General features: G+C 42.9%; 1 protein-coding gene across 8 annotated transcripts in view; it reads left to right on the forward strand.

The window, feature by feature from the left end:
- Positions 1-23,931, forward strand: part of LYPD6B (LY6/PLAUR domain containing 6B) — a 195,946-nt gene that overhangs the window by 83,164 nt on the left and 88,851 nt on the right. The gene's annotated exons all lie outside the window — the stretch shown is intronic.

Below are 23,931 nucleotides of genomic sequence, written 5' to 3' on the forward strand. Positions count from 1 at the left end.
GTAGCAGTCCCAGCAGAACACAGAATTCACCCCATTGGTTCAAATGAAGAGGATGTCATGAAGGGCTATACTTACAGAAGTGTGTGCAGGGTTAAAGAGCAAACGAGGGACTCCAGCAGTGGAAAGTCATGTCCAGCTCTGGGCTGAAGGGATGAGAGAGGGACATAGTGTTTCATGAGGGCTCATGGCCAGCCCTGGGCTGAAGGGGTGGTAGAAGAAAGTAGTGTTCCATGAGCACTTAGAGCTGCAGCCATAGAGAAGCAGGACCTGCCGGGGCTGGGGCTGTGGAAGGACACAGCTTTCACCAGAGATGCTGCAGTGAAGCACCCAAGGATCGGAGGGAAAACCGCAACCTCCCGTCCCTCTCTCCCTCCAGTCTCATGCTAGTGCCTCCCACTGACAGAACCCAACCAAAAGTCACCCGGCACAGGACCCTGGGTGGTGCTGCCTTTAGGAGTCACCCTCCTGGAACACAGAGCAGGGCCAATAATGGATCCAGTGCTGGGGGAGGTGAAGGGGCAAATGGAAATACCCCAAACGAGAAAGAAACAAACCAAAACAAACTATCATCATAATTGTGGAAGTTTGGTTCAGTAGCAGCACTGGGGACCCATTTAGTGAAATCTAAAGCATGGTTCATATTTCACACCCCTCTGGACTGCAGTCTTTCAGAAAGGCCTTAAATATTACATCCATTTTACCATGAAAACTGGGTAACAGTGGGAAAGCTGGGGGCTCCTGAAAGAGCACTCCGCACTGCCAAGATCGTGTCACAAGTCTGTGGGCGCTGTGCTTGCTCTGTGACCATCTTTCTAGTCATCTTGTGTTAGCTCTGATTTTATTCTTTATAATAGCTGTTTCAGTTCTGCTCCAGCTCCTAACCCCACCCCTCCAGGTTTTGATGGAGGCATGTTTCTCATTTCTTTTCTTCTTTTTTTAAAAATTATTATTATTATTTTCTTTTTCTTTTTTTATTATACTTTAACTTCTAGGGCACATGTGCACAGTGTGCAGGTTTCTTACATATGTATACATGTGCCATGTTGGTGTGCTGCACCCATTAACTCATCATTTACATTAGTTATTCCTCCTAATGCTATCCCTCCGCCCTCCCCCCTCCCCCCACTCCATGACAGACCCCGGTGTGTGATGTGCCCCACCCTGTGTCCAAGTGTTCTCATTGTTCAGTTCCCACCTATGAGTGAGAGCATGTTTCTTATTTCAGTACATACTCAGGGCAGCTTGTCTGTGTAACCACATGGTCACCAGACAGCATTCCACAGGGCAGTTTCTCACTTTGGGGGCTGAGGGCCTCTGAACATTTATGGACTTTGGGGATTTGTGAGTCCTCTGTACAGATTTTCACATGTTGCTTTTATTCAGATGGCAATAAAAATTTAAGATAGGCATATTCTGGATCATTTGGATGACTACCTTATAACTGAGTACTGTGACATGGTTTCAGTGTCTGCACCTACATTAGGTTTCTGTTCAAATTAGTGTCAAGCAGGACCACTTTCAATGTGGAGTGTTCTTAAGAAAAAATCACGGTAGATTTAATTTGATCCCAAAGCACTGTTTACATTCAAAGAGCAAATGCCCACACAGCAGGCTGATGAAGAAAGGTTTCACAGTAGTTCCAGAAGGGAAGGTGGCAGGAGAATTCAGTCATCACGTGGAACAGGATGCTTGCTGAGCTCCAGAGAATCCATGCCACAGTGATCAGTACCATACAGCTCCTCATTTGGGCAGCAGTGTGGTTGCAGCAGAACATCATCCAGCATGTTAAATTAATGCTTTTAACTTAACTTGAATGCTATTGGCTTTACGATTTTGGTTGTACTTATTTATGCATGTTCTGTGGTGTTGGTAGATGAAAGGTAGTATGTCTAAGGATTTTGGGCCTGGTTTTATGTTGGTTGTTTTCTAAGTAACACCCTAATAATGATAATTAGAGTTAACATTATGGGAATTCAAGGGAAGATCTTTAAAAAAAGATCTGTACGTAACTAAAGTTGGACAATTACTATGTGGAGGAAAGGGCACTAAACTGGTAATCTTGGCCTTTGTGTCCTCTTCGTGAGAAAAGGAAAGAAAAGGGAGGGAGGAAGAAAAGAATAATTTAAAAATGCTGTACACGCCTGTGATCCCAGCACTTTGGGAGGCTGAGGCAGGCAGATCACGAGGTCAAGAGATCGAGACCATCCTGGCCAACATGGTGAAACCCTGTCTCTACTAAAAATACAAAAATCACCTGGGCGTGGTGGCACACACCCCCAGCTACTCACTCGGGAGGCTGAGGCAGGAGAATCGCTTGAACCTGGGAGGCAGAGTTTGCGGTGAGCTGAGATTGCACCACCGCACTCCAGCCTGGCCGACAGAGAGAGACTTTGTCTCTAAATAAATAAATAAATAATTTTAAAATGCTGTAAAAGACCACAATTCTTCACCCCAAGAATTCATGAAGTTTTGGATGATTTAGTAGCACATATTTAGGAAATGTAACACTCACCTGATGTTATCCAAGGAGGCCCCACGGGCTCCTTTGCTGTGTGCTTTTCTAGTTAAGCACCCACTCTTATGGAATCCAAGGGCCATTCTTCCTATTTTTACCATAACCAAGCAGCATACTGAACTCTCATAAATATTTACTCACTAATTTTCTGAAGTACTAATTCCTTTTGTTGAAAATATTAAAGAATGTCTTGTCCTTTTAATTCTTCACTGCACTAACCCCTCCAAGAATATGGCTTATAAATACAACACTTCTTGGGGGATGCCAATATATAGTCCCTTTTGGGGCTGAGACCAACTACCTTGTATTATCAATGACAGTTTTTCTGCTGGGCAGAGAACATTGTCTCCTCTTTGCATATAGCAGATAATTGTTATCAATGCTCAGGGCAATTATATATGTGCATGTGGGAAACCCAGGTAATGGTGTGTTTGGTGGTTAAGTGCATGGTCTGTTTTTTTGGCAGGGGTTCTGAAACCCATGATGTTAAGTGGGCATCACATGATACCATGAACAGGTGTGCATGCTGGAGTAGCTCAGCATTCTCAACTAAGGTTGTCCTTAGCAACCCACGAGAGTAGCATCACTTCTAACAGTTCTGAAGTTGCGTTAGCCGGGCAACTATTAGCTGTTATTGCCACTGCTCACTAATTCCTCTAATGGAGTTCATCAGAAGCAGAGCCCACGAAAATATTAGAGAGTTCAGAAATAATTTGGAACTGGCACTTAAATGTGTTACGCATTTTCTCCCCGGCCAACTGACCTTTCTACTTGCTTGCTTTAGGATTACGTAAAAAGGAGCCCAAATTCCACAAGTTAGGGTTCCAATTGCAGCGTTGCTCATCCCCAACTCTTTTCCCACCTCCCCCTCCCTGTACCAACCCCCACTGTCCAAGTGGTCAGGAAACGTGATGAAGAAATGGCCACAAGAAATTTCTGTGGGTCATTTTCCTAGGAGCCAACATTCAAGTAGACCCAGGCTCAGCAACCAGGTTACAAAGAAGCCTTTGAAGGATAGTCTTTCTGTGATTTATTATTTTCTAAGAAGAAAGTTGTTGTGGATCGATGTGGTCAGACTGCATCTAGCAGAAAAATTCCAGGAGGAAATTGGGTTCTTCCGGTCAAACAGAAACTTCATGTTGCCTCATTTCCGCCATCCCAAACCTCTGGATTGGTAAAACCCAGGAACTCAAACACATCTTACCTCCCAGTCAGTGCTGTAACTTCACAAATCACTAATCTCCAAGCCTGTTTGCCAAAGTCAAACAACGCCTGGCCCCAACAAAGCCCTTCACAAACAAAGCCACACCTGGCCTGCAAGTTAGGATAAGTAGATTACTCTCTAGACACAGCTGAAAGTTTAAGCTGCCAAAACACTCTTTCCTCTTCCTGGAGAGTTTTTCTTTGCTCTAAGCCCCTCTTCTACCCAGGGAAGCCACCCTGCCTCCAGGGGCCATGGGATTCCTCCGGAGAATTTAATTCTGTCAGGAAACAAGTCAACCTCTCCCCTGTCACAACTGTGGAGGGCAGGCTTGGCTGGAGTGGATTAGGTTAGGAGGGAAAGTGGTGAGAAGTCCTGGCTCGAGGTCTTGGTGGATTAGGGCTATGATACCACTTTCTCCCACTGTGAATAAAGTTGGTATCCTAACCCCATTTCCAAACAACTCAGGCATCTTGGAGTACTTTAACTCCAATCACTCTCTCTTGGATTATATGCTATTGTTGCCCGATATTTTAGTTCTGACTCCTTTTACCACCACAGTGTAAATATTTTTTGTTTTACAGAGACAGTTTAAAAATACTCATTTAAGATTACCTACCTATGTACCAACTTTTCTGCTCCTTGACATTCCTTATCTCCTCCTTCCTAAAGTAAGGTCTTTAGAAATTCTTTTGAAGTTTTGTTGATAGTAAACTCTGTTTTTGTGTATAAGAAAATATCTTTCTTTCTCATTCTTAAAACATTTCTTCATTGGGTGTTCTAGTTAAGACTTATTTTCGGCCGGGCGCGGTGGCTCACACCTGTAATCCCAGCACTTTGGGGGGCCGAGGCGGGCAGATCACGAGGTCAGGAGATCGAGACCATCCTGGCTAACACGGTGAAACCCCTTCTCTACTAAAAATACAAAAAATTAGCCGGGCGAGGTGGCAGGCGCCTGTAGTCCCAGCTACGCGGGAGGCTGAGGCAGGAGAATGGCGTGAACCTGGGAGGTGGAGCCTGCAGTGAGCCGAGATCGCGCCACTGCACTCCAACCTGGGCGACAGCGAGACTCCATCTCAAAAAAAAAAAAAAAAAAAAAGACTTATTTTCTCCTACCACTTTGAAGATAACTATTGTCAGTTTATAGGTAAATAAGTACAACTGACCCTTGAACTTGAGAAGAGATGCTTAAACTCTTCATAATTAAACAAATGCAAGTGAAAATGAAAGGAAGATAGCTACTGTCTTCTGACTTCAGTTGTGGCTGTTGAGAAATTAGCCGTCAGTCTAATTGCTGACCTCTTTTCTGGCTGCCTTCATAATATTGTGGTTGCTTTTGGCATTCTGTAGGATCATTTCAATGTCTCTAGATGTGGAATATAGTTGACTCTTGGACAATAGTGGGCTTAGGGATGCTGACCCCTCTGCATGGTTGAAAATCCATGTATGATTTCTGACTCTCCCAAAACTTAACTACTTAATAGCCTACTGTTGGCCAGAAGCCTTACCAATAAACAGTCAATGCATACTTATTTTGTATGTTATATGTATTGTATGTTGTATTCTTACAATAAAGTAAACCAGAGAAAAGAAAATGCTATTACAAAAACCATAAGGAAGAGAAAATATATTTACCATTGATTAAGTGAAAAGTACGGATAAAGGTCCTCATCCTTGTCATCTTTACATTGAGTCAGCTGAGGAGGAAAAGAAAGAGGAGGGATCGGTCTTGCATCTCAAGGGTGGGAGAGGCAGAAGAAAATCCATGTATAAGTGCATCCACGCAGTTCAAACCTGTGTCATTCAAGGGTCAACCGTACTTTTGATTTCTTCTGCTTGGGATATAGGGTGTTTCTGCATCTTTGGATTGGTGTCTTTCACCAGTTCTAGAAAAACCCTGGCCATTGTGTCGCAAAATTACCTCTCCTCCATTCTCTATTCTCTCCTTCTAGGACATCCATTAGACTTGTGTTCAACCTTCTTCTTCTGTGCTTCATGCCTCTTAATAGCCTCTTAATAATTTCCATCTCTTTGTCTTTCTCTCTGTACTGCATTCTGGTAATTTTTTTTTTCATAAGCTTTGTCAGGTCAGTAATTCTCTATTCAGCTATATAAATCTGTGGTTTAATCGGTCCATTGAGTTTTCAGTTTTAATGATTTTATACTGTTGTTGTTTCGTAATTCTCTTTGGCTAGTTTGCAAATCCTTCTGGTCATTTTCTTAAAGTCTCTTTTTGTCTGTTCATTTTAATATTTCATATTTTATTATATGAAATATTTTATATATAGCAATATTCTTTTTTCTTTTTTTTATTATACTTTAGGTTTTAGGGTACATGTGCACAATGTGCAGGTTTGTTACATATGTATCCATGTGCCATGGTGATTTCCTGCACCCATTAACTCGTCAATTAGCATTAGGTATATCTCCTAATGCTGTCCCTCCCCCGTCCCCCAACCCCACAACAATCCCCGGAGTGTGATGTACCCCTTCCTGTGTCCATGAGTTCTCATTGTTCAATTCCCACCTATGAGTGAGAACATGCGGTGTTTGGTTTTTTGTCCTTGCGATAGTTTACTGAGAATGATGTTTTCTAGTTTCATCCATGTCCCTACAAAGGACATGAACTCATCATTTTTTATGGCTGCATAATATTCCATGGTATATATGTGCCACATTTTCTTAATCCAGTCTATCGTTGTTGGACATTTGGGTTGGTTCCAACTCTTTGCTATTGTGAATAGTGCCACAATAAACATACGTGTGCATGGGTCTTTATAGCAGCATGGTTTATAGTCCTTTGGGTATATACCCAGTAATGGGAAGGCTGGGTCAAATGGTATTTCTAGTTCTAGATCCCTGAGGAATCGCCACACTGACTTCCACAATGGTTGAACTAGTTTACAGTCCCACCAACAGTGTAAAAGTGTTCCTATTTCTCCACATCCTCTCCAGCACCTGTTGTTTCCTGACTTTTTAATGATGGCCATTCTAACTGGTGTGAGATGGTATCTCACTGTGGTTTTTTTTTTTTTTTTTTTTTTATTATACTTTAGGGTTTTAGGGTACATGTGCACAATGTGCAGGTTTGTTACATATGTATCCATGTGCCATGTTGATTTCCTGCACCCATTAACTCGTCATTTAGCATTAGGTGTATCTCCTAATCCTGTCCCTCCCCCCTCCCCCCACCCCACAACAGTCCCCGGAGTGTGATGTTCCCCTTCCTGTGTCCATGAGTTCTCATTGTTCAATTCCCACCTATGAGTGAGAACATGCGGTGTTTGGTTTTTTGTCCTTGCGATAGTTTACTGAGAATGATGGTTTCCAGTTTCATCCATGTCCCTACAAAGGACACGAACTCATCATTTTTTATGGCTGCATAGTATTCCATGGTGTATATGTGCCACATTTTCTTAATCCAGTCTATCGTTGTTGGACATTTGGGTTGGTTCCAACTCTTTGCTATTGTGAATAGTGCCGCAGTAAACATACGTGTGCATGTGTCTTTATAGCAGCATGATTTATAGTCCTTTGGGTATATACCCAGTAATGGGATGGCTGGGTCAAATGGTATTTCTAGTTCTAGATCCCTGAGGAATCGCCACACTGACTTCCACAATGGTTGAACTAGTTTACAGTCCCACCAACAGTGTAAAAGTGTTCCTATTTCTCCACATCCTCTCCAGCACCTGTTGTTTCCTGATTTTTTTAATGATGGCCATTCTAACTGGTGTGAGATGGTATCTCACTGTGGTTTTGATTTGCATTTCTCTGATGGCCAGTGATGAGGAGCATTTCTTCATGTGTTTTTTGGCTGCATAAATGTCTTCTTTTGAGAAGTGTCTGTTCATGTCCTCTGCCCACTTTTTGATGGGGTTGTTTGTTTTTTTCTTGTAAATTTGTTTGAGTTCATTGTAGATTCTGGATATTAGCCCTTTGTCAGATGAGTAGGTTGCAAAAACTTTCTCCCATTGTGTAGGTTGCCTGTTCACTCTGATGATAGTTTCTTTTGCTGTGCAGAAGCTCTTTAGTTTAATGAGATCCCATTTGTCGATTTTGGCTTTTGTTGCCATTGCTTTTGGTGTTTTAGACATGAAGTCCTTGCCCACGCCTATGTCCTGAATGGTATTGCCTAGGTTTTCTTGTAGGATTTTAATGGTTTTAGGTCTAACATATAAGTCTTTAATCCATCTTGAATTAATTTTGGTATAAGGTGTAAGGAAGGGATCCAGTTGCAGCTTTCTACATATGGCTAGCCAGTTTTCCCAGCACCATTTATTAAATAGGGAATCCTTTCCCCATTTCTTGTTTTTGTCAGGTTTGTCAAAGATCAGATAGTTGTAGCTATGCGGCATCATTTCTGAGGGCTCTGTTCTGTTCCATTGATCTATGTCTCTGTTGTGGTACCAGTACCATGCTGTTTTGGTTACTGTAGCCTTGTAGTATAGTTTGAAGTCAGGTAGCGTGATGCCTCCAGCTTTGTTCTTTTGGCTTAGGATTGACTTGGCGATGTGGGCTCTTTTTTGGTTCCATATGAACTTTAAAGTAGTTTTTTCCAATTCTGTGAAGAAAGTCATTGGTAGCTTGATGGGGATGGCATTGAATCTATAAATTACCTTGGGCAGTATGGCCATTTTCACGATATTGATTCTTCCAACCCATGAGCATGGAATGTTCTTCCATTTGTTTGTATCCTCTTTTATTTCATTGAGCAGTGGTTTGTAGTTCTCCCTGAAGAGGTCCTTCACATCCCTTGTAAGTTGGATTCCTAGGTATTTTATTCTCTTTGAAGCAATTGTGAATGGGAGTTCACTCATGATTTGGCTCTCTGTTTGTCTGTTATTGGTGTACAAGAATGCTTGTGATTTTTGTACATTAATTTTGTATCCTGAGACTTTGCTGAAGTTGCTAATCAGCTTAAGGAGATTTTGGGCTGAGACAATGGGCTTTTCTAGATATACAATCATGTCATCTGCAAACAGGGACAATTTGACTTCCTCTTTTCCTAATTGAATACCCTTTATTTCCTTCTCCTGCCTGATTGCTCTGGCCAGAACTTCCAGCACTATGTTGAATAGGAGCGGTGAGAGAGGGCATCCCTGTCTTGTGCCAGTTTTCAGAGGGAATGCTTCCAGTTTTTGCCCATTCAGTATGATATTGGCTGTGGGTTTGTGGTAGATAGCTCTTATTATTTTGAGATACGTCCCATCAATACCTAATTTATTGAGAGTGTTTAGCATGAAGGGTTGTTGAATTTTGTCAAAGGCCTTTTCTGCATCTATTGAGATAATCATGTGGTTTTTGTCTTTGGTTCTGTTTATATGCTGGATTACATTTATTGATTTGCGTATGTTGAACCAGCCTTGCATCCCAGGGATGAAGCCCACTTGATCATGGTGGATAAGCTTTTTGATGTGCTGCTGGATTCGGTTTGCCAGTGTTTTATTGAGGATTTTTGCATCAATGTTCATCAAGGATATTGGTCTGAAATTCTCTTTTTTGGTTATGTCTCTGCCAGGTTTTGGTATCAGGACGATGCTGGCTTCGTAAAATGTGTTAGGGAGGATTCCCTCTTTTTCTATCGATTGGAATAGTTTCAGAAGGAATGGTACCAGTTCCTCCTTGTACCTCTGGTAGAATTCAGCTGTGAATCCATCAGGTCCTGGACTCTTTTTGGTTGGTAAGCTATTGATTATTGCCACAATTTCAGAACCTGTTATTGGTCTATTCAGAGATTCAACTTCTTCCTGGTTTAGTCTTGGGAGGGTGTATTTGTCGAGGAATTTATCCATTTCTTCTAGATTTTCTAGTTTATTTGCATAGAGGTGTTTGTAGTATTCTCTGATGGTAGATTGTATTTCTGTGGGATCGGTGGTGATATCCCCTTTTTCGTTTTTTATTGCATCTATTTGATTCTTCTCTCTTTTCTTCTTTATTAGTCTTGCTAGCGGTCCATCAATTTTGTTGATCTTTTCAAAAAACCAGCTCCTGGATTCATTAATTTTTTGAAGGGTTTTTTGTGTCTCTATTTCCTTCAGTTCTGCTCTGATTTTAGTTATTTCTAGCCTTCTGCTAGCTTTTGAATGTGTTTGCTCTTGCTTTTCTAGTTCTTTTAATTGTGATGTTAGGGTGTCAATTTTGGATCTTTCCTGCTTTCTCTTGTGGGCATTTAGTGCTATAAATTTCCCTGTACACACTGCTTTGAACGTGTCCCAGAGATTCTGGTATGTTGTGTCTTTGTTCTCGTTGGTTTCAAAGAACATCTTTATTTCTGCCTTCATTTCATTATGTACCCAATAGTCATTCAGGAGCAGGTTGTTCAGTTTCCATGTAGTTGAGCGGTTTTGGCTGAGTTTCTTAATCCTGAGTTCTAGTTTGATTGCACTGTGGTCTGAGAGACAGTTTGTTATAACCTCTGTTCTTTTACATTTGCTGAGAAGAGCTTTACTTCCAACTATGTGGTCAATTTTGGAATAGGTGTGGTGTGGTGCTGAAAAAAATGTATATTCTGTTGATTTGGGGTGGAGAGTTCTGTAGATGTCTATTAGGTCCACTTTATGTAGAGCTGAGTTCAATTCCTGGATATCCTTGTTAACTTTCTGTCTCGTTGATCTGTCTAATGCTGACAGTGGGGTGTTAAAATCTCCCATTATTATTGTGTGGGAGTTTAAGTCCCTTTGTAGGTCACTGAGGACTTGCTTTATGAATCTGGGTGCTCCTGTGTTGGGTGCATATATATTTAGGATAGTTAACTCTTCTTGTTGAATTGATCCCTTTACCATTATGTAATGGCCTTCTTTGTCTCTTTTGATCTTTGTTGGTTTAAAGTCTATTTTATCAGAGACTAGGATTGCAACCCCTGCCTTTTTTTGTTTTCCAGTTGCTTGATAGATCTTCCTCCATCCCTTTATTTTGAGTCTATGTGTGTCTCTGCACGTGAGATGGGTTTCCTGAATACAGCACACTGATGGGTCCTGACTCCTTATCCAGTTTGCCAGTCTGTGTCTTTTGATTGGAGCATTTAGCCCATTTACATTTAACGTGAATATTGTTATGTGTGAATCTGATCCTGTCATTATGATGTTAGTTGGTTATTTTGCTCGTTAGTTGCTATAGTTTCTTCCTAGCCTCGATGGTCTTTACAATTTGGCATGTTTTTGCAGGGGCTGGTACCGGTTGTTCCTTTCCATGTTTAGTGCTTCCTTCAGGAGCTCTTTTAGGGCAGGCCTGGTGGTGACAAAATCACTCAGCGTTTGCTTGTCTGTAAAGTATTTTATTTCTCCTTCACTTATGAAGCTTAGTTTGGCGGGATAGGAAATTCTGGGTTGAAAATTCTTTTCTTTAAGAATGTTGAATATCGGCCCCCACTCTCTTCTGGCTTGTAGAGTTTCTGCCGAGAGATCAGCTGTTAGTCTGATGGGCTTCCCTTTGTGGGTAACCCGACCTTTCTCTCTGGCTGTCCTTAACATTTTTTCCTTCATTTCAACTTTGGTGAATCTGACAATTATGTGTCTTGGAGTTGCCCTTCTCGAGGAGTATTTTTGTGGCGTTCTCTGTATTTCCTGAATCTGAATGCTGGCCTGCCTTGCTAGATTGGGGAAGTTGTCCTGGATAATATCTTGCAGAGTGTTTTCCAACTTGGTTCCATTCTCCCCATCATTTTCAGGTACACCAATCAGACGTAGGTTTGGTCTTTTCACATAGTCCCAAATTTCTTGGAGGCTTTGTTCATTTCTTTTTATTCTTTTTTCTCTAAACTTCCCTTCTCTCTTCATTTCATTCATTTCATCTTCTATCAGTGATACCCTTTCTTCCAGTTGATCGCATCTGCTACTGAGGCTTCTGCATTCTTCGCGTAGTTCTCGAAACTTGGCTTTCAGCTCCATCATCTCCTTTAAGCCCTTCTCTCCATTGGTTATTCTAGTTATCCATTCTTCTAATTTTTTTTGAAAGTTTTTAACTTCTTTGCTATTGTTTTGAATTTCCTCTCATAGCTCAGAGTAGTTTGATCGTCTGAAGCCTTCTTCTCTCAACTCATCAAAGTCATCCTCCATCCAGCTTTGTTCCGTTGCTGGTGAGGAACTGCGTTCCTTTGGAGGAGGAGAGGTGCTCTCTTTTTTAGAGTTTCCAGTTTTTTTGGTCTGTTTTTTCCCCATCTTTGTGGTTTTGTCTACTTTTTGTCTTCGATGATGGTGATGTACAGATGGGTTTTTGGTGTGGATGTCCTTTCTGTTTGTTAATTTTCCTTCTACCAGACAAGACCCTCAGCTGCAGGTCTGTTGGAGTTTACTAGAGGTCCACTCCAGACCCTGTTTGGCTGGGTGTCAGCACCGGTGGCTGCAGAACAGCGGATTTTCGTGAGACCACAAATTCAGCTGTCTGATAGTTCCTCTGAAAGTTTTGTCTCAGAGGAGTACCCGGTTGAATGAGGTGTCAGTCTGTCCCTACTTGGGGGGTGCCTCCCAGTTAGGCTGCTCAGGGGTGAGGGACCCACTTTAGGAGGCAGTCTGTCCGTTCTCAGATCTCCAGCTGCGTGCTGGGAGAACCACCACTCTCTTCAAAGCTGTCAGTCAGACAGGGACATTTAAGGCTGTGGAGGTTCTCGCTGAGTTTTTGGTTGTCTGTGCCCTGCCCCCAGAGGTGGAGCCTACAGAGGCAGGCAGGCCTCCTTGAGCTGTGGTGGGCTCCACCCAGTTCGAGCTTCCTGGCTGCTTTGTTTACCTAAGCAAGCCTGGGCAATGGCGGGCGCCCCTCCCCCAGCCTAGTTGCCGCCTTGCAGTGTGATCTCAGACTGCTGTGCTAGCAATCAGCAAGACTCTGTGGGCATAGGACCCTCCGAGCCAGGTGCGGGACACAATCTCCTAGTGTGCCGTTTTCCAGGCCCGTTGGAAAAACGCAGTATTAGGACGGGACTGACCCGATATTCCAGGTGCCGTCTGTTTCCCCTTTCTTTGACTAGGAAAGGGAACTCCCTGACCCCTTGCGCTTCCCGAGTCAGGCAATGCCTCGCCCTGCTTCGGCTCGCGCACAGTGCGCTTCACCGACTGTCCTGAGCCCACTGTTAGGCACTCCCTAGTGAGATGAAACCGGTACCTCAAGCAGAAATGCAGAAATCACCCGTCTTCTGTGTCGCTGGGGCTGGGAGCTGGAGACCGGAGCTGTTCCTATTCGGCCATCTTGGCTCCACCCCCTCACTGTGGTTTTGATTTGCATTTCTCTGATGGCCAGTGATGATGAGCATTTCTTCATGTGTTTTTTGGCTGCATAAATGTCATCTTTTGAGAAGTGTCTGTTCATGTCCTTTGCCCACTTTTTGATGGGGTTGTTTGTTTTTTTCTTGTAAATTTGTTTGAGTTCATTGTAGATTCTGGATATTAGCCCTTTGTCAGATGAATAGGTTGCAAAAATTTTCTCCCATTCTGTAGGTTGCCTGTTTACTCTGATGGTAGTTTCTTTTGCTGTGCAGAAGCTCTTTAGTTTAATTAGATCCCATTTGTCAATTTTGGCTTTTGTTGCCATTGCTTTTGGTGTTTTAGACATGAAGTCCTTGCCCACGCCTATGTCCTGAATGGTATTGCCTAGGTTTTCTTGTAGGATTTTAGTGGTTTTAGGTCTAACATGTAAGTCTTTAATCCATCTTGAATTAATTTTTGTATAAGGTGTAAGGAAGGGATCCAGTTTCAGCTTTCTACATATGGCTAGCCAGTTTTCCCAGCACCATTTATTAAATAGGGAATCCTTTCCCGATTTCTTGTTTTTGTCAGGTTTGTCAAAGATCAAATAGTTGTAGATATGTGGCATCATTTCTGAGGGCTCTGTTCTGTTCCATTGATCTATGTCTCTGTTGTGGTACCAGTACCATGCTGTTTTGGTTACTGTAGCCTTGTAGTATAGTTTGAAGTCAGGTAGCGTGATGCCTCCAGCTTTGTTCTTTTGGCTTAGGATTGACTTGGCGATGTGGGCTCTTTTTTGGTTCCATATGAACTTTAAAGTAGTTTTTTCCAATTCTGTGAAGAAAGTCATTGGTAGCTTGATGGGGATGGCATTGAATCTATAAATTACCTTGGGCAGTATGGCCATTTTCACGATATTGATTCTTCCAACCCATGAGCATGGAATGTTCTTCCATTTGTTTGTATCCTCTTTTATTTCATTGAGCAGTGGTTTGTAGTTCTCCTTGAAGAGGTCCTTCACATCCCTTGTAAGTTGGATTCCTAGGTATTTTATTCTCTTTGAAGCAATTGTGAATGGGAGTTCATTCATGATTTGGCTCTCTGTTTGTCTGTGATTGGTGTACAAGAATGCTTGTGATTTTTGCACATTAATTTTGTATCCTGAGACTTTGCTGAAGTTGCTAATCAGCTTAAGGAGATTTTGGGCTGAGACAATGGGGTTTTCTAGATATACAATCATGTCATCTGCAAACAGGGACAATTTGACTTCCTCTTTTCCTAATTGAATACCCTTTATTTCCTTCTCCTGCCTGATTGCTCTGGCCAGAACTTCCAGCACTATGTTGAATAGGAGCGGTGAGAGAGGGCATCCCTGTCTTGTGCCAGTTTTCAGAGGGAATGCTTCCAGTTTTTGCCCATTCAGTATGATATTGACTGTGGGTTTGTCATAGATAGCTCTTATTATTTTGAGATACGTCCCATCAATACCTAATTTATTGAGAGTTTTTAGCATGAAGGGTTGTTGAATTTTGTCAAAGGCCTTTTCTGCATCTATTGAGATAATCATGTGGTTTTTGTCTTTGGTTCTGTTTATATGCTGGATTACATTTATTGATATGCGTATGTTGAACCAGCCTTGCATCCCAGAGATGAAGCCCACTTGATTATGGTGGATAAGCTTTTTGATGTGCTGCTGGATTCGGTTTGCCAGTATTTTATTGAGGATTTTTGCATCAATGTTCATCAAGGATATTGGTCTGAAATTCTCTTTTTCGGTTATGTCTCTGCCAGGCTTTGGTATCAGGACGATGCTGGCTTCATAAAATGTGTTAGGGAGGATTCCCTTGTTTTCTATCCATTGGAATAGTTTCAGAAGGAATGGTACCAGTTCCTCCTTGTACCTCTGGTAGAATTCAGCTGTGAATCCATCAGGTCCTGGACTCTTTTTGGTTGGTAAGCTATTGATTATTGCCACAATTTCAGAACCTGTTATTGGTCTATTCAGAGATTCAACTTCTTCCTGATTTAGTCTTGGGAGGGTGTATTTGTCGAGGAATTTATCCATTTCTTCTAGATTTTCTAGTTTTTTTGTATAGAGGTGTTTGTAGTATTCTCTGATGGTAGATTGTATTTCTGTGGGATCGGTGGTGATATCCCCTTTTTCCTTTTTTATTGCATCTATTTGATTCTTCTCTCTTTTCTTCTTTATTAGTCTTGCTAGCAGTCTATCAATTTTGTTGATCTTTTCAAAAAACCAGCTCCTGGATTCATTAATTTTTTGAAGGGTTTTTTGTGTCTCTATTTCCTTCAGTTCTGCTCTGATTTTAGTTATTTCTAGCCTTCTGCTAGCTTTTGAATGTGTTTGCTCTTGCTTTTCTGGTTCTTTTAATTGTGATGTTAGGGTGTCAATTTTGGATCTTTCCTGCTTTCTCTTGTGGGCATTTAGTGCTATAAATTTCCCTGTACACACTGCTTTGAACGTGTCCCAGAGATTCTGGTATGTTGTGTCTTTGTTCTCGTTGGTTTCAAAGAACATCTTTATTTCTGCCTTCATTTCATTATGTACCCAATAGTCATTCAGGAGCAGGTTGTTCAGTTTCCATGTAGTTGAGCGGTTTTGGCTGAGTTTCTTAATCCTGAGTTCTAGTTTGATTGCACTGTGGTCTGAGAGACAGTTTGTTATAATTTCTGTTCTTTTACATTTGCTGAGGAGAGCTTTACTTCCAACTATGTGGTCAATTTTGGAATAGGTGTGGTGTGGTGCTGAAAAAAATGTATATTCTGTTGATTTGGGGTGGAGAGTTCTGTAGATGTCTATTAGGTCCACTTTGTGTAGAGCTGAGTTCAATTCCTGGATATCCTTGTTAACTTTCTGTCTCGTTGATCTGTCTAATGTTGACAGTGGGGTGTTAAAATCTCCTATTATTATTGTGTGGGAGTTTAAGTCCCTTTGTAGGTCACTGAGGACTTGCTTTATGAATCTGGGTGCTCCTGTGTTGGGTGCATATATATTTAGGATAGTTAGCTCCTCTTGTTGAATTGATCCCTTTACCATTATGTAATGGCCTTCTTTGTCTCTTTTGATCTTTGTTGGTTTAAAGTCTATTTTATCAGAGACTAGGATTGCAACCCCTGCCTTTTTTTGTTTTCCATTTGCTTGATAGATCTTCCTCCATCCCTTTATTTTGAGTCTATGTGTGTCTCTGCACGTGAGATGGGTTTCCTGAATACAGCACACTGATGGGTCCTGACTCCTTATCCAGTTTGCCAGTCTGTGTCTTTTAATTGGAGCATTTAGCCCATTTACATTTAACGTTAATATTGTTATGTGTGAATCTGATCCTGTCATTATGATGTTAGTTGGTTATTTTGCTCGTTAGTTGATGCAGTTTCTTCCTAGCCTCGATGGTCTTTACAATTTGGCATGTTTTTGCAGGGGCTGGTACCGGTTGTTCCTTTCCATGTTTAGTGCTTCCTTCAGGAGCTCTTTTAGGGCAGGCCTGGTGGTGACAAAATCAATCAGTGTTTGCTTGTCTCTAAAGTATTTTATTTCTCCTTCACTTATGAAGCTTAGTTTGGCGGGATATGAAATTCTGGGTTGAAAATTCTTTTCTTTAAGAATGTTGAATATCGGCCCCCACTCTCTTCTGGCTTGTAGAGTTTCTGCCAAGAGATCAGCTGTTAGTCTGATGGGCTTCCCTTTGTGAGTAACCAGACCTTTCTCTCTGGCTGCCCTTAACATTTTTTCCTTCATTTCAACTTTGGTGATTCTGACAATTATGTGTCTTGGAGTTGCTCTTCTCGAGGAGTATGTTTGTGGCGTTCTCTGTATTTCCTGAATCTGAATGTTGGCCTGTCTTGCTAGATTGGGGAAGTTCTCCTGGATAATATCTTGCAGAGTGTTTTCCAACTTGGTTCCATTCTCCCCGTCATTTTCAGGTACACCAATCAGACGTAGGTTTGGTCTTTTCACATAGTCCCAAATTTCTTGGAGGCTTTGTTCATTTCTTTTTATTCTTTTTTCTCTAAACTTCCCTTCTCTCTTCATTTCATTCATTTCATCTTCCATCAGCGATACCCTTTCTTCCAGTTGATCGCATCTGGTACTGAGGCTTCTGCAATCTTCGCGTAGTTCTCGAAACTTGGCTTTCAGCTCCATCAGCTCCTTTAAGCCCTTCTCTCCATTGGTTATTCTAGTTATCCATTCTTCTAATTTTTTTTGAAAGTTTTTAACTTCTTTGCTATTGTTTTGAATTTCCTCCTGTAGCTCAGAGTAGTTTGATCTTCTGAAGCCTTCTTCTCTCAACTCGTCAAAGTCATCCTCCATCCAGCTTTGTTCCGTTGCTGGTGAGGAACTGCGTTCCTTTGGAGGAGGAGAGGTGCTCTGCTTTTTAGAGTTTCCAGTTTTTCTGCTCTGTTTTTTCCCCATCTTTGTGGTTTTATCTACTTTTGGTCTTTGATGATGGTGATGTACAGATGGGTTTTTGGTGTGGATGTCCTTTCTGTTTGTTAGTTTTCCTTCTACCAGACAGGACCCTCAGCTGCAGGTCTGTTGGAGTTTACTAGAGGTCCACTCCAGACCCTGTTTGGCTGGGTGTCAGCAGCGGTGGCTGCAGAACAGCGGATTTTCGTGAGACCACAAATTCAGCTGTCTGATAGTTCCTCTGGAAGTTTTGTCTCAGAGGAGTACCTGGCCGAGTGAGGTGTCAGTCTGTCCCTACTGGGGGGGTGCCTCCCAGTTAGGCTGCTCGGGGGTGAGGGACCCACTTTAGGAGGCAGTCTGTCCGTTCTCAGATCTCCAGCTGCGTGCTGGAAGAACTACTACTCTCTTCAAAGCTGTCAGTCAGACAGGGACATTTAAGTCTGTGGAGGTTCCTGCTGACTTTCTGTTTGTCTGTGCCCTGCCCCCAGAGGTGGAGCCTACAGAGGCAGGCAGGCCTCCTTGAGCTGTGGTGGGCTCCACCCAGTTCGAGCTTCCTGGCTGCTTTGTTTACCTAACCAAGCCTGGGCAATGGCGGGTGCCCCTCCCCCAGCCTCGCTGCTGCCTTGCAGCTTGATCTCAGACTGCTGTGCTAGCAGACAGTCTGTGCCGTCTGTTACCCCTTTCTTTGACTAGGAAAGGGAACTCCCTGACCCCTTGCGCTTCCCGAGTGAGGCAATGCCTCGCCCTGCTTTGGCTCGCGCACAGTGCACTTCACCGACTGTCCTGCACCCACTGTTTGGCACTCCCTAGTGAGATGAAACTGGTACCTCAAACAGAAATGCAGAAATCACCCGTCTTCTGTGTCGCTCAGGCTGGGAGCTGTAGACCGGAGCTGTTCCTATTCGGCCATCTTGGCTCCACCCCTCTTCTGTCTATATAACAATATTCTATGTCTGAGAATACTAGTTATTTGGTAATTGAGGGTGTAATTCTGTTGTTTATCATTTATGCCAACTCTCATTTCCATTGTTTTGTTTTCTTGTGTTTTGAGAAATTATTTGTGTGAGCTTATATTTGATAAAATTTAACAATATCGAGGGCTCAAACTGAGAACTTTCCTCCAGAGAATATTTAAATTTCTTGTGTCCTGGAACTTGGGATCAGGACTGATCTGGGACTGCATTAGTAATCTTTAAGGACCTTGACTTATTGCTCAAGTCTCGGGTTCAGCTGCCCCACCATGTGAGGGTCCCAGCGCTCAGTCTCCAGTTCCAGAGGACTTAGCAGCACCTGCTCCCTGGGCTACCCTGACTTGTGTGTGTGCTTGCCACTTACTATTTTGATTTTATATTTCCTTCCTTTCCTCCCCTCTTCCTTGTATGTATGTATGTATGTGTGTATGTATGTATGTGTGTGTGTATGTATGTATGTGTATGTATGTATATGTATGTATGTGTGTATGTATGTGTGTATGTATGTATGTATATGTATGTATGTATGTGTGTATATGTGTGTGTGTATGTGTGTGTATGTGTGTATGCATGTATGTGTATGTATGTGTGTGTGTGTATGTATGTGTGTATGTATGTATGTGTATGTATGTATGCATGTATATGTATGTGTGTGTATGTGTATGTATGTATGTGTGTGTATGTATGTATGTGTGTAGGTATGTATGTGTATGTATGTGTGTGTATGTATGTGTGTGTGTGTATGTATGTGTATATCTGTGTACTCTCTTGGGACATTTTCTTTTTTTTTTTTTTTTTTTTTATATTTATAGTTGCTTTAATAGTGCTCAAGAAAGTACCAGAGTAAAATTATTAACTGTAGTTGAAGACAATACTTAAAGTGGCCATGCAAAATATCTGATGAGAAATTATTATAAAGCAATTTTCAGGGAAATTACATTTTTTCTGTGATATACAATATTGTAGGATACTAACTAGAATTATGACTGACAGCATTATTGTAGGACCATCAGATTTATAGGAGTTTTGTACAATTTCTAGAACATATATTAGTAACATTTCCATAGCATGGACATTTTCTTTAACTTTTTGGTGGTCATAAATGCATTATAAGATTGTTATATTTACCCAGGATCCTGTTATATTGTAGCAGGAAGACCTTGCCGAATATGTGCTAGGAGCAGAAAAATGGATCTCTTATAGAATACCCCCAGTTCCTTGTCTCCTTTCAGTTACAGCTAACTTGGGCCTAAGTGTCAAATGAGACCTGGAACTACTCTACTCTTGGTTTGTGGGGTATAATGGTGCCCTAATACCCAGCACAATTTCACATTCTACCTAATAATCTTTTTTGTTGGACTGATCACCTTGAAGTCATTGGCCAGAGATGTGTCTTCAAAATATAGTACTGCATAGGTAAATGATGATTTTTTTTTAAAAAAGAAACAAAAAAAAAAAAAAAAAAAGAAACAAATTAGACCCCATATTTGGTTATTCAACTCCTTTAAAAGATGTTTTCAGCTAACGTATATCATTTACATGATTTCTTAAAAGAAAAAACATAACCTATTGCTTCTAAAATCTTTTTGTTTTTTCTTCTTGGAAATGATGTTGCCATCATTTGCTTCTTGAAAATCAAGCTTGAGTCTAATATTTCTTTTTGTACCTAGTCACATCTATCATGTGACAAACTTTACTGGAATTGAATTGCATTTTCTAGATGGTTTGACAGAGACCTGGATATGGCATTTAGGGATGTTCCATCAAATAGCATTTTATTTTTTTATTTTTTATTTTTTTTAACAGAAATAAATTTATTTATTTTTTTCCATAGGTTTTTGGGGAACAAGTGGTATTTGGTTACATGAGTAAGTTCTTTTTTTTTTTTTTTTTTTGGATCAGTGATAATAACTCAATCCTCTATTTGACAAAGAAGAGGGAGAAGGAAGAGGAAGAAAAAGAAAGTGGGATAAAGGATCAGAAAGGGAGGAAAATAGAAAAAATTAGAGTATGACTCCAGGGTAGACCTGTTTTGTTGTCACTGAGTTGGTTGGTTGGTTTGTCTGTTGTATTCTTCATGTTTCGCCAAGTTGGCCAGACTGGTCTCGAACTCCTGGCCTGAAGTGATCAACCCGCCTCACCCCCAGAGTGCCGGGACCACAGGCGTGAGCCACCACGTCCAGCCCCCACATTGCTTCTGGCCTCCGTGGTAGACCTCCCAGACGGAGCGGCCGGGCAGAGGCACTCCTCACTTCTACCCAGACACGGGGCGGCTGGGCAGAGGCGCTCCTCACTTCCCAGACGGGGCGGCCAGGCAGAGACACTCCTCACTTCTTCCCAGACGATAGGTGGCCGGGCAGAGGCGCTCCTCACTTCCCAGATGATGGGTGGCCGGGCAGAGGCGCTCCTCACTTCCCAGACGAGGCGGCCGGGCAGAGGCGCTCCTCACTTCCCAGACGGGGCGGCCGGGCAGAGGTGCTCCTCACCTCCCAGACGATGGGTGGCCGGGCAGAGGCGCTCCTCACCTCCCAGACGATGGGTGGCCGGGCAGAGGCGCTCCTCACCTCCCAGACGATGGGTGGCCGGGCAGAGGCGCTCCTCACTTCCCAGATGGGGCGGCCGGGCAGAGGCGCTCCTCACTTCCCAGATGGGGTGGCCGGGCAGAGGCGCTCCTCACTTCCCAGACGATGGGTGGCCGGGCAGAGGCACTCCTCACTTCCCAGACGGGGCGGCCGGGCAGAGGCGCTCCTCACCTCCCAGACGGGGCGGCCGGGCAGAGGCGCTCCTCACTTCTTCCCGGACAGGGCGCCCCGGCAGAGGCGCTCCTCACTTCTTCCCGGACGGGGCGCCCGGGCAGAGGCGCTCCTCACTTCTTCCCGGACGGGGCGGCCGGGCAGAGGCGCTCCTCACTTCTTCCCGGACGGGGCGGCCGGGCAGAGGCGCTCCTCACTTCTTCCCGGACGGGGCGGCCGGGCAGAGGCGCTCCTCACTTCTTCCCGGACGGGGCGGCCGGGCAGAGGCGCTCCTCACTTCTTCCCGGACGGGGCGGCCGGGCAGAGGCGCTCCTCACTTCTTCCCGGACGGGGCGGCCGGGCAGAGGCGCTCCTCACTTCCTCCCGGACGGAGCGGCCGGGCAGAGGCGCTCCTCACCTCCCAGACGATGGGTGGCCGGGCAGAGGCGCTCCTCACTTCCCAGACGATGGGTGGCCGGGCAGAGGCGCTCCTCACTTCCCAGACGGGGCGGCCGGGCAGAGGCGCTCCTCACTTCCCAGACGATGGGTGGCCAAAATAGCATTTTAAATCTCCTGACAGGTCAGTCTTTAATTAGTAGAGCAGGTTATTTGGTTCAAATTGTAGATCCAAATCATGGACTTTAGGGATACTTTCTGAAAACTGCTTCCTTGTCCTAGTTCTAATCATTGGCACTGCATTTTTTCCACATTATTGTTGAGCAGTTACTGTAATTAGATGAGAGAGTCTCACAAGGATGGAAGTTGGAGATAGAACTGGGTTTTATTTGGTGTTAATCAAGACAGTCTTTAGTGTTTTTGTCTCACCTGGATAGAGACTGTTGAAAGAAATGTGTGAGGCACTAAGCATTTCCTAATGAATGGTGGTAAGAGAGTCTTTGAATGTGAACATTTCCTAAATTTTATCTCTCAGAACATAACCTTACAAAACAAGTCAAAATGTCTTAGGGAAATTACAGAGCCTTTGTATCAACAAAATAGCAACAGGATGCATTGTAGAAGGTTATGCATCTGTTCATTGCTCAGGTGCATAAGGAATACCAGTAAAGAACATCCTGCTTTTGAGAGACTGCTTTTGAGAGACTGGTACTTTTACTTTGCTTTTGAGAGACTGCTCTATTTTTTATCTTGCCTAGTGTTCTGATCCCCTTGGTTGTAACCATAAGAAAATCTGATGAGAATTATGTAGGCCATCTGCCCTAACTTCACAAATGAGAGAAAAGGAGACTTTACCTGGGGAACCTCATCTCTTTTCTGATGAAAAATGATGAGTAATCTGTGATTGCTTGAAATACAATGTTGAATGGGTGAATAACAAAGGGCATGTGAGATTTGTAGGGTTGATTGCATGCTTCCTAAAACTCAGCATATATGGCACATCCTTTAAACACAAAAAGGTCCTCTGCTGGTTATCTGCCAGGGACATGCAAGGGAAGAATGACCAAAATCCATATGTTTAGGACAGTTCTTGAGAAAGTCATCTCCTATAGACTTTTAAGATGCTAATAAGAAAACAAATAAATTTAAGAGCTATAGCGGGTGAAGTTACTTATGGTATAAATGATTTCAACAAGCTTAGGAATTTACAAAATATAGGAAGCAGGATGTTTCTTGAGAGTGTGGCCTAAAACACTTCAGACAAATGCCAGGCCTGGGCTACCCTCTGTATATGTGTCCCAACCCATATTTTAGGGAACCCCTCCTCAAACTCTCCATCTGAAAATCTCATCTTTGGGATGGATGCAGTGAACTGCTTCCTGCTGAAGTATAAATGACTAATAAGTTTTGTGGATTTCCTCCTCCTGGTTTATAACTGGAGATAATCTTTAAGTCAACGGAATGCAGCCTCAGTTGTGTACTAGCCAAGTGTATCTCCTTGGAGGAAGTGGTGAGCAGTTCTAAGTGCTATTTAGAGTTATAATGCTTTTCCTGTGGTGTATGCAGCATCCCCAGCTGCTGGTGCTGTGATGAGGTAGGTGAGACTTATGGTGGGCTTTATGCAGACTTCTTGATGGGGCTTTGTAGGCAGAGCAGAGAGCCCGTATAACTCATCTTTGTATTGTTCATTTCTAATTCAATGCCTGGTGCAAGATAGAAACTCTGTAAGTATTGGCTGCTGAATGGAGGTCAGCCTGGGACCTGCCGACAAGGCGTGGTGTCTGGGAAGGAAGAAGGAGGAGGTATATATGTAGGTGCCTGGACTTCTGCTTCCGCTTCATCCCAGGTTCTCATCTTTGGTCCAGGAGCCTGGGTACTACAGGCTTTGTGCTCCAATTAAGTGGGTACACCCCCCTCTTTCCTGTAGGCCCCTAGGAGGCCACCTTGACCAGAACTCCGAATGGCAGCTTTTCTCCCTCCAACTCTTAAGTCTGTGATTTTCTGAGCCTTGGATTCATCAGGACACAGAGGGAAGATTTGTTCCCCCATGAGGCTGTTGCTGAGGACAGTTTGTGCCAATCTACTGATCTGTCTCCCAGCCTTTGCTCTCAAAATGGCAAATTTCCAGATGTGTGACATTTTTATTATTCTAGGGGAAAAAACTCTTTAAATGCCTTTTGAAGGGGAGGAGAAGAGAAGTCGCTAGTTTAATTTGGACAGAGTGGTTTGGCTTGGGTCCTATAGCCATATCATAATAAGTCTTTACTTAGGCACACATCCATGGAGTAATTAATCCAGGAGGGGCAAGAGCTAGTTATTTATCTTAGGTACCTGACAAGTTCTGTTTTATACCTGGAGGTAAAGTTGAAGATGCATGTTCACAACCAAAAACTTCTGCATCTAAAAGAGGGTATTAGGCCTTGTCCCATTAACTTACAACAGAGCTGGATTAAGTGATTTTCTGTGACTGGGGAAAGGAGTATTGACTGCATTCTCCTTCCTAATTCCTGCAGACAC

This window comes from Symphalangus syndactylus, chromosome 22 (genome assembly GCF_028878055.3).
Source record: "Symphalangus syndactylus isolate Jambi chromosome 22, NHGRI_mSymSyn1-v2.1_pri, whole genome shotgun sequence".
Taxonomy (NCBI): domain Eukaryota; kingdom Metazoa; phylum Chordata; class Mammalia; order Primates; family Hylobatidae; genus Symphalangus; species Symphalangus syndactylus.